The following is a 13,311-nucleotide window of genomic DNA, read 5'->3' as shown; positions in this document are numbered from 1 at the left end:
CATGCCTACATTAAGCTATTAGTTAATTACTCACTAATCACTTTGTTAATGATGTTGATTCTAGCATTTGATCCACCATAGCTCATCTTAATTATTATCTAATCACTTTGTTAATGATGTTGATTCTAGCATTTGATCCACCATAGCTCATCACATTGCTGTAATTTTAACAAAAACTATTGTAATCTGTTTACTGGATCTCGTTGCTGACCTGCTGGTCTCAACGGAGAGTCCACAGTGATACTGTTTTGTGAGAAACAAGGATTGAATGAAAATTTTGAGTTATGACATCTGTAACAATTGTTTGTCAATGGATTGTTTTATAAATTAAAGTTTAAAGAGAAGTGTGTGCGTATCTGTATTCTAAAGCAAAAGTTAAGAAAGGCATTCAATTATGGGTGGGTGAGTACTTGTCTGGTTCTACCAATTCCAGTGGTTGGGTGGTGGCTAACCCATGGGTCGGATGGAGTTAGGCTAGAATCAGTAGAGTTTTAATAATAAAATTGATCAATAGGAATACGCTTAGAACTCGAATAGTTAAATAATAACCTAAAGGCTTCTTAAATGAATAGATCAATGGCTATGCCTGATTCAATTTAGGAAAAAAGCGTTGATTCCTTCAAGTTAAGTCTGTAATAGTTTCCCTTCTATCTGGTTTATTCACATGAAGGTTAGTTTAGTATCTTGACCTCGTTAGAAAAATTTGTTAAGAAATTCAAAATGGTGGAATCGTCCCCGTTTTTCGAGCATAGGAAATTTTCCCGGTTTCGGTTTTCAAAATGACTACCAACTTAGTCTCGTGCCCGGACATTCGAGGGTGAGGCCCCGAGTGGGAAACCCTGCGCCGTGCAAGAGGGAGCTGCTTCTGCCTGCTGCCAACAAAAATCGAGAATCCAATGCGCGGAGGGGGCAGTGCGATCCCACAACGGAAGTGGAGTTAAACTAGCTGAAAATGCAAACCGTTGCTCGGGCAGACTTCAAAGTAATGTGAGGCAACCAAGCATCTTTAGGAATGCAAGGAGTATGGCTGATCTTACTACTATAAATCAGCCCCAAATCAGTGATTTTAGTGGCATTGTATCGGCTTCAGCAAGCCCTCAGTCACATGGAATCGGTAGCACTAATGTTCACCCCCATGTAGATGAGTTTTGTAGCCCAAATGTAACGTTTGGTATTGCTGATTTTAGTGGCATGGTATTGGCTTCAGCAAGCCCTCAGTCACATGGAATCATGGGGGTGGATGCAAGACAAGAAGGTACACCACAGAGTATTATGCCATGCAGGTCGACTTGGGTGAGGTAGCTGGTGTAGAGACTCTCTTATGATGGATTTGTTGTTGGCAGTACATCATGTTTACATGACATGGGTGTTGCAAGAGAAAGAGCTACAAACATTTGAGGATGCGGTTGAGAATCCATAGTACAGGCCATGAATGATGAGACGGATACACTTGAGAAGCAAGACACTTGGTCACTAGTTGAGTTACCTACAAGTAAGAATGCCATAGGTTACAAGTGGGTATATAAAATCAAACACAATGTGGATGGCAAGGTGAGTAGGTACAAAGCCCAATTGGTTGCAAAGGGCTATGCTCAGCAATATGGGATAGATTATGATGAAACTTTCAGTCCAGTGGCCAAGATGGCAACTATACGTATGGTGGTTGCATTAGCTACGGCGGCTGATAGGTGGAAGATGCATCAAATGGATGTCAAGAATGCGTTCTTGAATGGTGCTTTGCATGAGGAAGTATCCATAGTCCAACCACCAGGATATCATGACTCAAGGTACCCACACAAAGTATGCCAACTGAGGAAGGCAATATATGGGCTAAAACAAGCACTGCGTGCATGGCATGGCCAGATTACATCATATTTGTAGCAGTTAAGCTTTTATGCATGTCCGGTCGACTCATCTTTGTATACATTGGTTAGGGGGAGTGATAAGGTGTTTTTCATTTTATATGTTGATGACTTGATAGTCACTGGCCAACAATGAGCAACTTATTACTTAGGTGAAAGCTCAGTTTGCAGGCTGAGTTGAAGATGAAAGATCTCAAAACTTTACGGTACTTTCTTGGCATAGAGGTTATCAAGGAAGGTGATGACATATGGATGCTTCAAAGAGACTACCCTTTTTATATGCTTGCTAAAATGAAGGAGACACAGAGAAGCACATAGCACCTCTATGAATATCCATTCTATTTCCTAGCCCTTATGGTAAAGTTATCTACAATGCATTGCTTAATATGGGGGCTAGTCACAATTTAATGCTAAGAATACCAAAGTTCTTGGGTTACTACAAATAGAACATATTGTGATAGCAATAAGCACCTGGTCAGACACTTCCTGGTTATACCTATAGGAATATTACTTGAACTGATAATACTTGGTCACACATGGATGAAGGCTACTGGATATATGATTGACTAGTGAATGGGGTGTGTCTCTATGGGTGAAGCCACAACTGAAAACTCTACTCGTCGTAACCCCCTACCACCTCTCACTCTTGTCGAGAGTCACAACGAGAAGGAAGCTTCAACATCCATAAAATCTAAGGAAACCCCCTCCACTTCATTATCTGCTGCTCAAGGAACTCTCAATTATTTTACCTCCACACGTCAAACACCTCCATGTCAAAAGGACTAACAAACACAATGGGCTAAAAAGTGGCAACCCAAATCTAGCTTGAAATGGGTTCCCAAGATTTCTCCTTCTATACCACCTCAACCAACCAAGCAAAGAAGGTCAATATAATAATCGGCGCAGAAAGTCTAAATTACAAGTTACCCCAAAATGGATATCTAATGCTATTTGAAAGCTCAAGGCTGCTATACAAGGGTAACCATTGTATTTGGATACTAAAATATAAATGCATACCACTAGCCTCATTGCCGCCGCTTGCGAATTCTCTAGTCCCTTCAGATGGACAAAAGCTTAAATAGCTCAAATTTAAACAAAGGAAAGACTATTGTAAGTGAACCTTCACCACCAACACCCAAACAAATCCGGATCCCAAAGAGAAAACCTATCACATGAGACAGGGTGATTGATGGTTTTGTGGTGAAGCTTCCACTAGCCTCATTGCCGGCGCTTGCGAATTCTCTAGTCCCTTCAGATGGACAAAACCTTAAATAGCTCAAATTTAAACAAAGGAAAGACTATTGTAAGTGAACCTTCACCACCAACACCTGGATCCCAAAGAGAAAACCTATCACATGAGACAGGGTGATTGATGGTTTTGTGGTGAAGCTTCTACACCACAAAAGGTTACAAAACCATTGTTGGCTATCCAAGCCCCAATCCCATTGGTTTCCCTAGAGCGACCCACTATGCAAGCACAAATTGCCAACACCTAAACAAGTCTAGATTCCAAAGAGAAAACCTATCACATGAGATAGGGTGATTGATGGTGAAGCTTATACTTATACATCACAAAAGGTTACAGAACCATTGTTGGTTATCCAAGCCCCAATCCCATTGGTTTTCCTAGAGCGACCCACTATGCAAGCATAAATTGCCTTGCTGCAAGTATCAAATCCATTAAACATCTATAAGCTAGAACCCGTAAAAGCTCCATTTGGTCTTATAAAAGCCCCTTATTACCCCTAAAGCTGGAGATTGATATGTCGCAAGTAACAAAGGGCTCCCTTAGCCAATAAGAATTGATGAAGTAAAGTTGGAAGAGATGGTTACAAAAAAACTACAATGCCTTTTGCAAAGTCAAGGTATGATAGGAAGCAAGAAGGGACTTATTCTAATATCATCACTTTTACCCCTCACGTTTTGCTTTCCAACTAATTTCATGTCCATATTAGGAGGGATCTTGTTAGAAAAAGCTATCCCATGACAATATAGCTTGCACCAACCTGTACCACAATATAGCACCTATACACACTAAAAAACCATGCTAGAAAAAGTTATGTAGCACCTATACACATACTAAAAATCCATATTAGGAGGGAGCTTGTTAGAAAAAGCTAACCCATGACAATATAGCTTGCACCATCCTGTATTGCAATATAGCACCTATACACATACTAAAAATCTGACTAAAATTAAAAATTAAAAAAGATGATGAGAAAGAGAACTTACCAAAATAAGGGAATGAAAGTACAACTCTGTTGTTACTCTACATGCCTTGAAAATGGACTTTTCGTGGACTGATACAAGTAACCCTATCTTGGACTCAAATTGTCTAAATTGGTACTATCAAGGGAAACTAAGTATTCCTCCTTTCCAAACCCACTCATGATATTTTTATGAACCATTAGGGGAGCGATGATGTGGAGCCACCTTTGTGGACCTATTCTACCTACAGGTTCATCCCCTTGCACCATGTCTTAGTTGTGAGCATCACATGTTGTCTGTAGCGTCCTACTTGTGCTGGCACTATCAAACTTATTGTAGGTGCTATGGGATAAGACTCTTATACTCCATGGTAGAAGAGACCCCACAATGACATAATGACATGGGTATACTTTACCCTATGGGAGGAGCCTATTAAGTAAGGAATGCACAGGAAAAACTTGTAGAGAAAGGGAGGAGGGCAAAAACTTACGCACTTACACCACATAATTCTATGAAATAATGTTACCAATTCCTTGTCCCTTTTAGAACATGATGGGCCATTTTCTAGACATCTTAGCTAGCAGTAGCTACTTAGCTCACTTTCCTATAGTACCTATGCCATATCACAAATGAGGATGCACTTCGACCATTGCTTCGTATACCACATAAGCATTTCTATTAGAATTAAACCGTGAGGATGACAAGCTCAGTGACACTAATTTTAACCCAATGTATGAGCTGTGGCTATCTAATGACAACTTGTTACGTGATTTTGAAGATTTTTTTAGGGTCACAAGAAGCAACAATGGAAGTTCTCAACATTACAAGTACATTTCTATAAGACCAACTTTCCAACCATACAACCAACCAACCATGTGTATTCTAAACCCATCCTTAACTGTTAAAGTTGTTTTCAATATACCAGATACTCCACCTTCCTTAGTTAGAGTAGAACCTTCTATGTGAATATTGTGAAAGTAGTTTTTTATATATATAAGAAGAATAAGAAAACAATGGCCGAAGAAGATAACCAGAATAATTCTTTCTTTCTTCCCTTTCTTCTTTCTCTTCTTATTCTTCTTCTTCTTTCTCTTCTTATTCTTCTTCTTCTTTCTCTCTTTTCCTCTTCTTTCTTCTCTCCTCCTCCTCCTCTTCTTCTTCTTCTCTGTCTTCTCTCCTCCTCCTCCTCTTCTTCTTCTTCTCTGTCTTCTCTCCTCCTCCTCCTCTTCTTCTTCTTCTCTGTCTTCTCTCTCCTCCTCTTCTTCTTCTCTGTCTTCTCTCTCCTCCTCTTCTTCTTCCATTTTTCCTTCTCTCTCCTTATCTTCTTCTTCTTCTCTCTCCCCTTTTTATTCTTCTTCTTCTCTTCTTCTCCTTCTCTTCTTCTCCGTCTCTCGTGGTGGCTCACCACACAAGCTGCCACTCACGCAGCCCTTGCTTAATCCCACATAGCATCTTTGATGAACAGGAAAGAGGGTATAAAGGGCAAACAAGGCACTTCTTGCCTTTGTCTCATTTGGAGACACTTGAGGGCTATTGACGACGCCTCTCGCTTCGCTAAGCTGCTGCCGGCTTTGTGCTGGGCACGTCTGTTGTGCCGGTGGTGTTGCGCGCCATTGATGTCGATGTCGTGTTGTCAGTCAACTTCTTCAGCTGGTGTTGTGTCATCTTGTTGTGTCGGTGCTCGATGCCGAGCATGTTGCTGTTGTTATCGTCAGCAGTCGGTGCTTGTTTCTCTTTGTGGCATGTTCGTAACAGTGTGGTGCCAGTGTTCAGACATGCCACCATCGCACGAGGCTTCATGCCGTCATTCCTCAGCTTCACACAAAGGACCAAAAGGTCCTGGGCCATTTGAGTACCCCAAACACACACACCTTTCTCACATAGCGTACGTTGGGCTCTCATACCATTAAAACGACAAAACGTAGACCTCGAGAAGCGCGTGTAACCAAAATACAAAAAACTAAAGAGAAAACACAAGATTAGGTCACAACTACCCCCCCCAAGCGTGTGTCCACCCAAAAGCATCCCCACTTCTTGAGTATTTTTATAGTATTTTATTCCATCCAAAATAGATTACATGGCTATTTTTAGCCCAAGCTTACTCTACCTTGAGAAGCGCGTGTAACCAAAATACAAAAAACTAAAGAGAAAACACCAGATTAAGTCCCAACTACCTCCCTAAGCGTGTGTCCAAAAGCATCCCCGCTTGAGTATTTTTATAGTATTTTATTCCATCCAAAATAGATTACATGGCCACTTTTAGCCCAAGCTTGCTCTACAAGCTTTCTTTTTTTAAAATTAGATAATGAAATATTTTAAAATCTCACTCTCGTGACAAACCTTGGGACCGTAGCCTTGATCTTCATGGGATGGGACCTTGTAAAGCATACCAATAAATGGGCTAAAAAACCATCGCTATCGAGATACTTAGTGGTTCTTAGATACTCTTGTATGAGGTCTCTAGGCCATTGCTTGGGTCTTTGCAGGGTGGTACCCGACTCTTACATGTTTATCTTAGAGTTAAAAGTTGTAATTTATTTTCTTTAAAAAAACATAAATACGAAGGTAAAATCTTGTACTAATAATCACTTAACAACTTCATTTATGAGGCTAGATAATAGCTAAAGATGGTTTCACAAAAGTGAGTGTGTGTAGAGACTAGGGTCATAACCCAAGGTATGTTCTTTGTTCTGTCTTGGTTTAGATCGAATTTGGACCAAACTTAATATCACCCTTGTCTTAACTAGAAAACTAATCATGACAACAAAATTTTTCCACTACTTAATTAAGTGTTTGCATTGTACTTAAATTTTAATTATTTTCCACACGGCCACCTTACTCATTATACCATGTTACCTTGTAGACCTTATAAGACCTCTGGCGTTTCCAACACCAACATACATCCTCAATGCATCTTCATTAGCATATTCCGAGGACATAATTTGCATCAGGAAGGGGGTATTTTAACCCTTGTTAGAGACCTGTATGGCATCGATGCCGGCCCCACCATATCATTTTCACCTCCTTTAGGCCACTTGCATTGGAATGGTTGAAATTCACTTGAAAGCCATGTATTGTATAATTTACGTGTGTGCTTGCTGCTTGTCTATTAAAGGCACACCATGGGATCTTTGGTAGAGAGTACTATTTGTGGAATAGGTGTTTGCACGAGCTAGAGTGGCCGAATGAGCCGTAGGACCTAATTTTTAAATTTGGTTGCCCAAGAGTGTAAACCCTAGCAACCACACATAGGAGACAAAATGTAACTCTCACCACTCATTCTTTGATGCATAAGCTAATAGAGTACTCTTCTTCTCTACTCTCATATACTATTAATTGCTTATCTTTTATTTGTTTGAGCTCTTATGTGTGCTTACTTGCATGTGTGTGAGAGTGAGTGTGCTTGCTTAAGAGAGTGAGTGTGTAAGATTGAGTGATGATGAGCATCGAGCTTCTATTAGAGTGCAACGGCAGTGGGAGAGTGGAGCTTTCGGGTGGGGCTGTGTGGTAACATTATCTCCTACAAAAATCCTAGGCAACCAGCTTTCACAAGATGAGTGACACACCTCGACTGTGCATTTGTGTGCTAGGCCACAATAAATTGGTTTCTCAGTTGAGTTGTGTGCTAGGCCACAATAAATTGGTTTCTCAGTTGAGTTGTTTATGCTCTCGAGTGTGGTTGGGCAAAGCCCCACAACATTGGGTTGTTCCCTACGCTGTTTCTATGGCACTAGCGTTTTCCAATGTGCATGTAGCTCTATGCATGGGTATGATTACATGGTGGCGGGATGGAATCAAGAACACTTACTAAATGATATGCCATGATCCAAAAGAATCTACATGGAGATGGCAATAATAAATAAGATAAGTCGTATATGTGAAAGTAAATGAGATAGGTTGTATGTGTGAAAGTAAACCTTAGAGTGTTTCTTTTTTTTCTTTCTTTATTTTTTTCCATTTTTTAAAATAAGAATAAAACTGATGCCAAGGTTGAGTTCTAAAAAGAAACGAGGGTTAGTTGAGACATTGGGAAAATGAGGAACTGAAAAAAGGGGAGGGGAGGGGGGTGGTTTAGTTAGAAAAGGGGGTTAGTGGGAATTTATGAGGGGGGCATAATTATTTACACGAAAGGGGGGAGGGGGTGTTTTAGTTAGAAAAAGGGGTTTCTAGTTGGGAGAGAGGGGTTAGTGGGAATTTATGAGGGGGGGAGCATGATTATTTACACTAAATGGGGGTTAAAGGTTAAAATTAATAATAAAATTTAACATCAAAAAGACAACGATCATTTGCAAGTCATTTGTAGGTAGCCGATTTATTTTAGGTGGCCTCGTGTTTGAAAGGTTTGCAAGTGACGACGGTGCCGTTTGTAGGTCTTGATGTTGACGTTAATGAGACCTCCCTTGAATTGTACCTACTTGCAAATATGGTTAACCCCCATGGACATGGAAATTATCACATATCATGCAAGGATGAAGCATATTGAGGTGCATTATCATTTTATGAGGGAGAAGGCTTTAGTAGTAGATGTGGATTTGGTTTATGTCAACAATGAGGATCATGTGGCTAACATCTTCACGAAGGTATTGGGTTCAAAGAAGCTTTATAGGTTTAGAACCTTAGTAGGGTATGGAGTTGAGCTTGAGGGGGAGTGTTAAGATATCGAGCGCAATTAGTGTGCAGATATGGATGATGCACCTAAACGACAAATCCACACTTACGCCACTTGCATGGTTGGTGAGGTTATGGTTGATATACCACCAATGGTTTTAAGGGCGTGTGACAACTACTTTGGGTACTAGAGTTATGACATAGTTATAGTGCTAGCTCATATAGATGGGTTCACACTACTTGTTTATTTTTTATTATGCATAAGAGTGTGTCCATATACTTTGGCAATGTGTCACATTGTTGTTATCTAAAACATTAAAAAGTATCTCTCTCTCTCTCTCTCTCTCTCTCTCTCTCTCTCACACACACACACACACACACACACACACACAAATATACACAAGATTCAATACATTTTTCTATTATGCATAATAGTGTCCATATACTTTGGCAATGTGTTTGCATTTTTGTTGTCTAAAATATAAAAAAGTAGACTTTTAATGAACTAATAGTCTCATAGATGAATGGCCTTACAAGTCTTGGACTTCGTTACATGAAACATGTTATATGTGTGTTAACCTAAGATGTGGTTAACAACATGTTATTGTTTTAAGAAATATATTTATACTTTTCATCACATTTCAAGAAATGCATGTTATATGGAGTCTTCTTGCATAAGTGCTCATGGTCTTAAGATGCTGGCTTCTTAGTTTGCAACAATTGGTGTTTGTGGATATGAAGTGAATGTGCACATGAAATTGTGTGTATGTGAAATGGTATTCACAAACATGAAATTGTATTCACAAATGTGAGTGATGATGTGGTAACCATAATTGTGATATCACACAATGATGATGTGGCAACAAAAATGCGAAGTCACGGATGATGTAGTAACCATAATGTGGAGTCCCTTACACAATTCATGGTGGAGTTTAGCTTTGATGTCCAATATAGCTTTATTATTTTTAAGATGTGATGCTACTTATGACCATGTTTCCGGAATAATCCTTTTGGTAGATGTTGTGGAGCAAGTCCTTCGGTCCATGCATATAGGCTCATTGTCATGCACCCTCGTCAATCGATTACACCCCTTCATAATGTTTAGGTTTAGTGGCCATCTCCATTTTCCTGAATTGTTCCACTCTTGACAAGCATATTTGCTTTATATATGGTTGACCACTGTGCGCTACCTTGTGATTAAAAATTTGGGTTTAATTGTCTAGATGATAGTCACGAACTTGTGGCATCAATGATGATTGGTCTTATGGGGTATCTTTCCATGGCTTTCTCCTAAGATAATAACATTGAAAATTTTGGGTTTGATTTTTTGGATGATAGTCACTAACTTGTGGGATTGAATACCTTGGCATCGATTTCTCCTAAGAAAATAACATTGAAATTTTTTCGGACTTTGTGCTTCTAATGAGGCCTTTAGCACCCATCTTTGCATCCTTTTGGGATTTTGTGTAGGTTACCTAGACTTACTACTTCATATATGGATTTTATAGCTCTTGGAGTAAGGTTTCTATCTCCAACTTAAGCTATGGGGCTATAGGGATACCAATTTGGTTTCTTGGCATTGTGGCTTGGTTCACCCCCCAAGTGATCTTGATTGCTTTGAAACTTCATGCTTTGTGCTTGAAGTTGATCCAACTTGCATGTTTCTCTTTCTCTATTTTATTGTTACACCTAATTTTTTCTTAAATCATGAATTCCCATAATTGTCCCAAGCCATGATCTTCCCAAAACAGCACCAAAGAGGGGGGAAATGCAACTTTGGCAAGAGTTATGTTTTTTCCTCTTTGCAATCTGAATCGATTTATCTCTCATTCAAACTAATTGATTAGACCCTTGATGATAAAATCCATTCAAACTACGTGATTAAACCCTTGATGATAAAATCCATTCAAACTAAGTGATTAAACCCTTGATGATAAAATCCAATTGTCCTAATGGTTGGTCCGCTTATGGTATAAATCATTTACGATGATGTTCACTCCTAAGTCTTCGTCAAAGATAATTCTCTAATGGCAATAATACATCTAAGATGGGCATGATTATTAGGAAATTCTTATTATAAATCCGTTGGTAGTAATACATAATTCCAATGGCAATAATACAATTTCCACTGGTATTAATACATAATTTCAATGGTAGTAATACATCCAATATGGGCATGATTATTAGGAAATTCTTATATAATTGCACTAGCAGTAGTACATCCAAGATTGGCACTATTATTAGGAAATTATTATATAATTCCACTGGTAGTAATACATAATTCCACCAGCAGTAATACATCAGATAAATTTCTCTCTTTACCCTACACTACGTTCACCTCCATTTCCTTATAGCAAACCATCATGTCCATTTCTCCCTCCATTGGATAAATTTCTCTCTTTAGCCTTCACTACATTCGCCTTCATTTCCACTTCTCCCTCCATTGGCATTTTATTCCACTCTATCCATTGCTTCAACAACTTAAAGAATTGATGGCTAGTCCTCAATAATATCCCAAGAGAAAAATTCATTGTTAAACTAATTAGTGAGATAAAAGGACTTTGATTCTGTAGCTTATAAAACATTGGCATTTTATTCCATTCTATCCATTGCTTCAACAACTTAAAGAATTTATGGCTAGTCCTTAATAATATCCCAAGTGGAAAATTCATTGTTAAACTAATTAGCGATAAAAGAACTTTGGTTATCTTGTTTATAAAACATTCCCAACTTAAAGAATTTATGGCTAGTTCTCAATAATATCCCAAGTGGAAAAATCATTTTGTTAAACTAATTAGCCATAAAAGGACTTTGGTTCTCTTGCTTATAATACATTCCCAAATCCCATGGCATGTAGGTTTTCATAGAGGGAAGCTATCTTGATGCATCATTGGAAAAACATTCGGGAATAACCATGTCAACCACCCCCTCTTTTTCGTGGAGGAAAATTGTCTTGTTGCATCATTTTAAAAAACTTTTGGGAATAGCCATGTCAACCACCCCTTCCTGGAGTTTTTCATGGTTGATCATAATTTAATGACTCTAACTCCATCACCTTGAGAAGATTATACATCTTTTTCTCAATGTTGTGTTTGATGATTGAGGCTTTTTTTTTGGAAATCTACCAATTTAACTTTTTTGGGCACTCGTAAATTTGATTTTTATGAAATGTGGGGTAATCTAGAATCAATGTAGACTTGATGAAGTCACTACGTTTGATGCGTACTCTGCTTTTGTTCTCTCATAAAACAAAAAGTGATATGGAAACGAAGACACTAAATCTACATGCAATTTGATTCTTGTGAAACTAAATTTGTAGAATAAACTAATATGCAACCACTTGGGGCGAATTTGCATATAAATGAAACATTGCAAAATGGTGCAACTTGTAACATAGACACACATGAAGGTGGAGGGTTTAAGCTTGCAACAACAAAACCCCCATTTGGGTGAGATAAATTCGATCCAAGCCCCAATGGAGCACCATTAGCTCATCAAAGACATCATAGCATGCGATGACAGGGAACAAAAAAAGCATGGCCATGCAATATGAACTTGTATTGGTTTGATAAAATATGTAGAGTTTAGATTCACTAAATAAAAAGAGACACTGTTGTAGTGTGCATTTGGGAGCTTATTAAAGAAACAACTCAAATATATTACTCGAAGATATTACATCTAAATTACTGTTGTGGGCTTGTGTTTCATGCTTAGAGTCTTTACTTGCAAATTATGTTATAACGTTCTTTTTTGTAAATATTTTGTGCCCTTATAGGTTTTTTTCCCTAATCTAAGCATGTCTCATTATTCATGTAAAACTTATAATCATAGAATATATAAACTAGAGAAAGGTATAAAAAAGCTAGACGTGGAAATATCCTCTCCATGGCTCCTAATGTTTAGCTTTAATGTGTATATTGTGGTGAAATTATAGTTACAAGGATAGCACATGGAAGATGGAAGTGATGTTTTGCCATACAAATTTTAAATGTTCCCAATAAAGTTTACACACCTTGACTTATGACTCCTACTATCTATTCATCCCACATTTTATTGTGTTTGAAGAAAAAGAAAGAACTACCCATTCTTCTTTCAAGCTAGTCACACAAATGTTCCAACCCATTAGCAGGGCCATTTGGGCTACATGCCATGGTTGGATAGGTAACGTTTCCTTTCCAACCAATGTTTAGAATACTATTTTTCTTAAACCCTACACCACCATGGGTTAAAGAGGAGGTGTGATTTTTGAGCAATAATTTGATGCATACTGGCATCCAATTACAATTACGGGCATCCAATTATGATTATAGGTGTTTCTAGAAAAGTGAATTTGAGATAAAGTTGAGTCCATTGTAGGTTAAACAAAACTTATTTTTTATACTTGTGCCCTTCAAGTGAACCATAAATCCTACATCCAACTCCCCACATATCCCATGGACATGCACTCATTTGTAACCAACTCATTGCAAGGCCAAGTTTTACAATTAAATATGTCATTAAGAAAAAAAATGAACAACTTCATAGGTGTGTAACCATCCTATCTTGTTACATACATACACACACACATATATATATTATTTATGTATGTATGTATCTATAGGTATGTAAGCATGTATATATAAATAGATATATA

The sequence above is a fragment of the Cibotium barometz genome, chromosome 62 (assembly GCF_041138505.1).
Source record: "Cibotium barometz isolate CiBa-2024 chromosome 62, ASM4113850v1, whole genome shotgun sequence".
Lineage (NCBI taxonomy): Eukaryota > Viridiplantae > Streptophyta > Polypodiopsida > Cyatheales > Cibotiaceae > Cibotium > Cibotium barometz.
Note: the sequence above shows the minus strand (reverse complement) of the source record.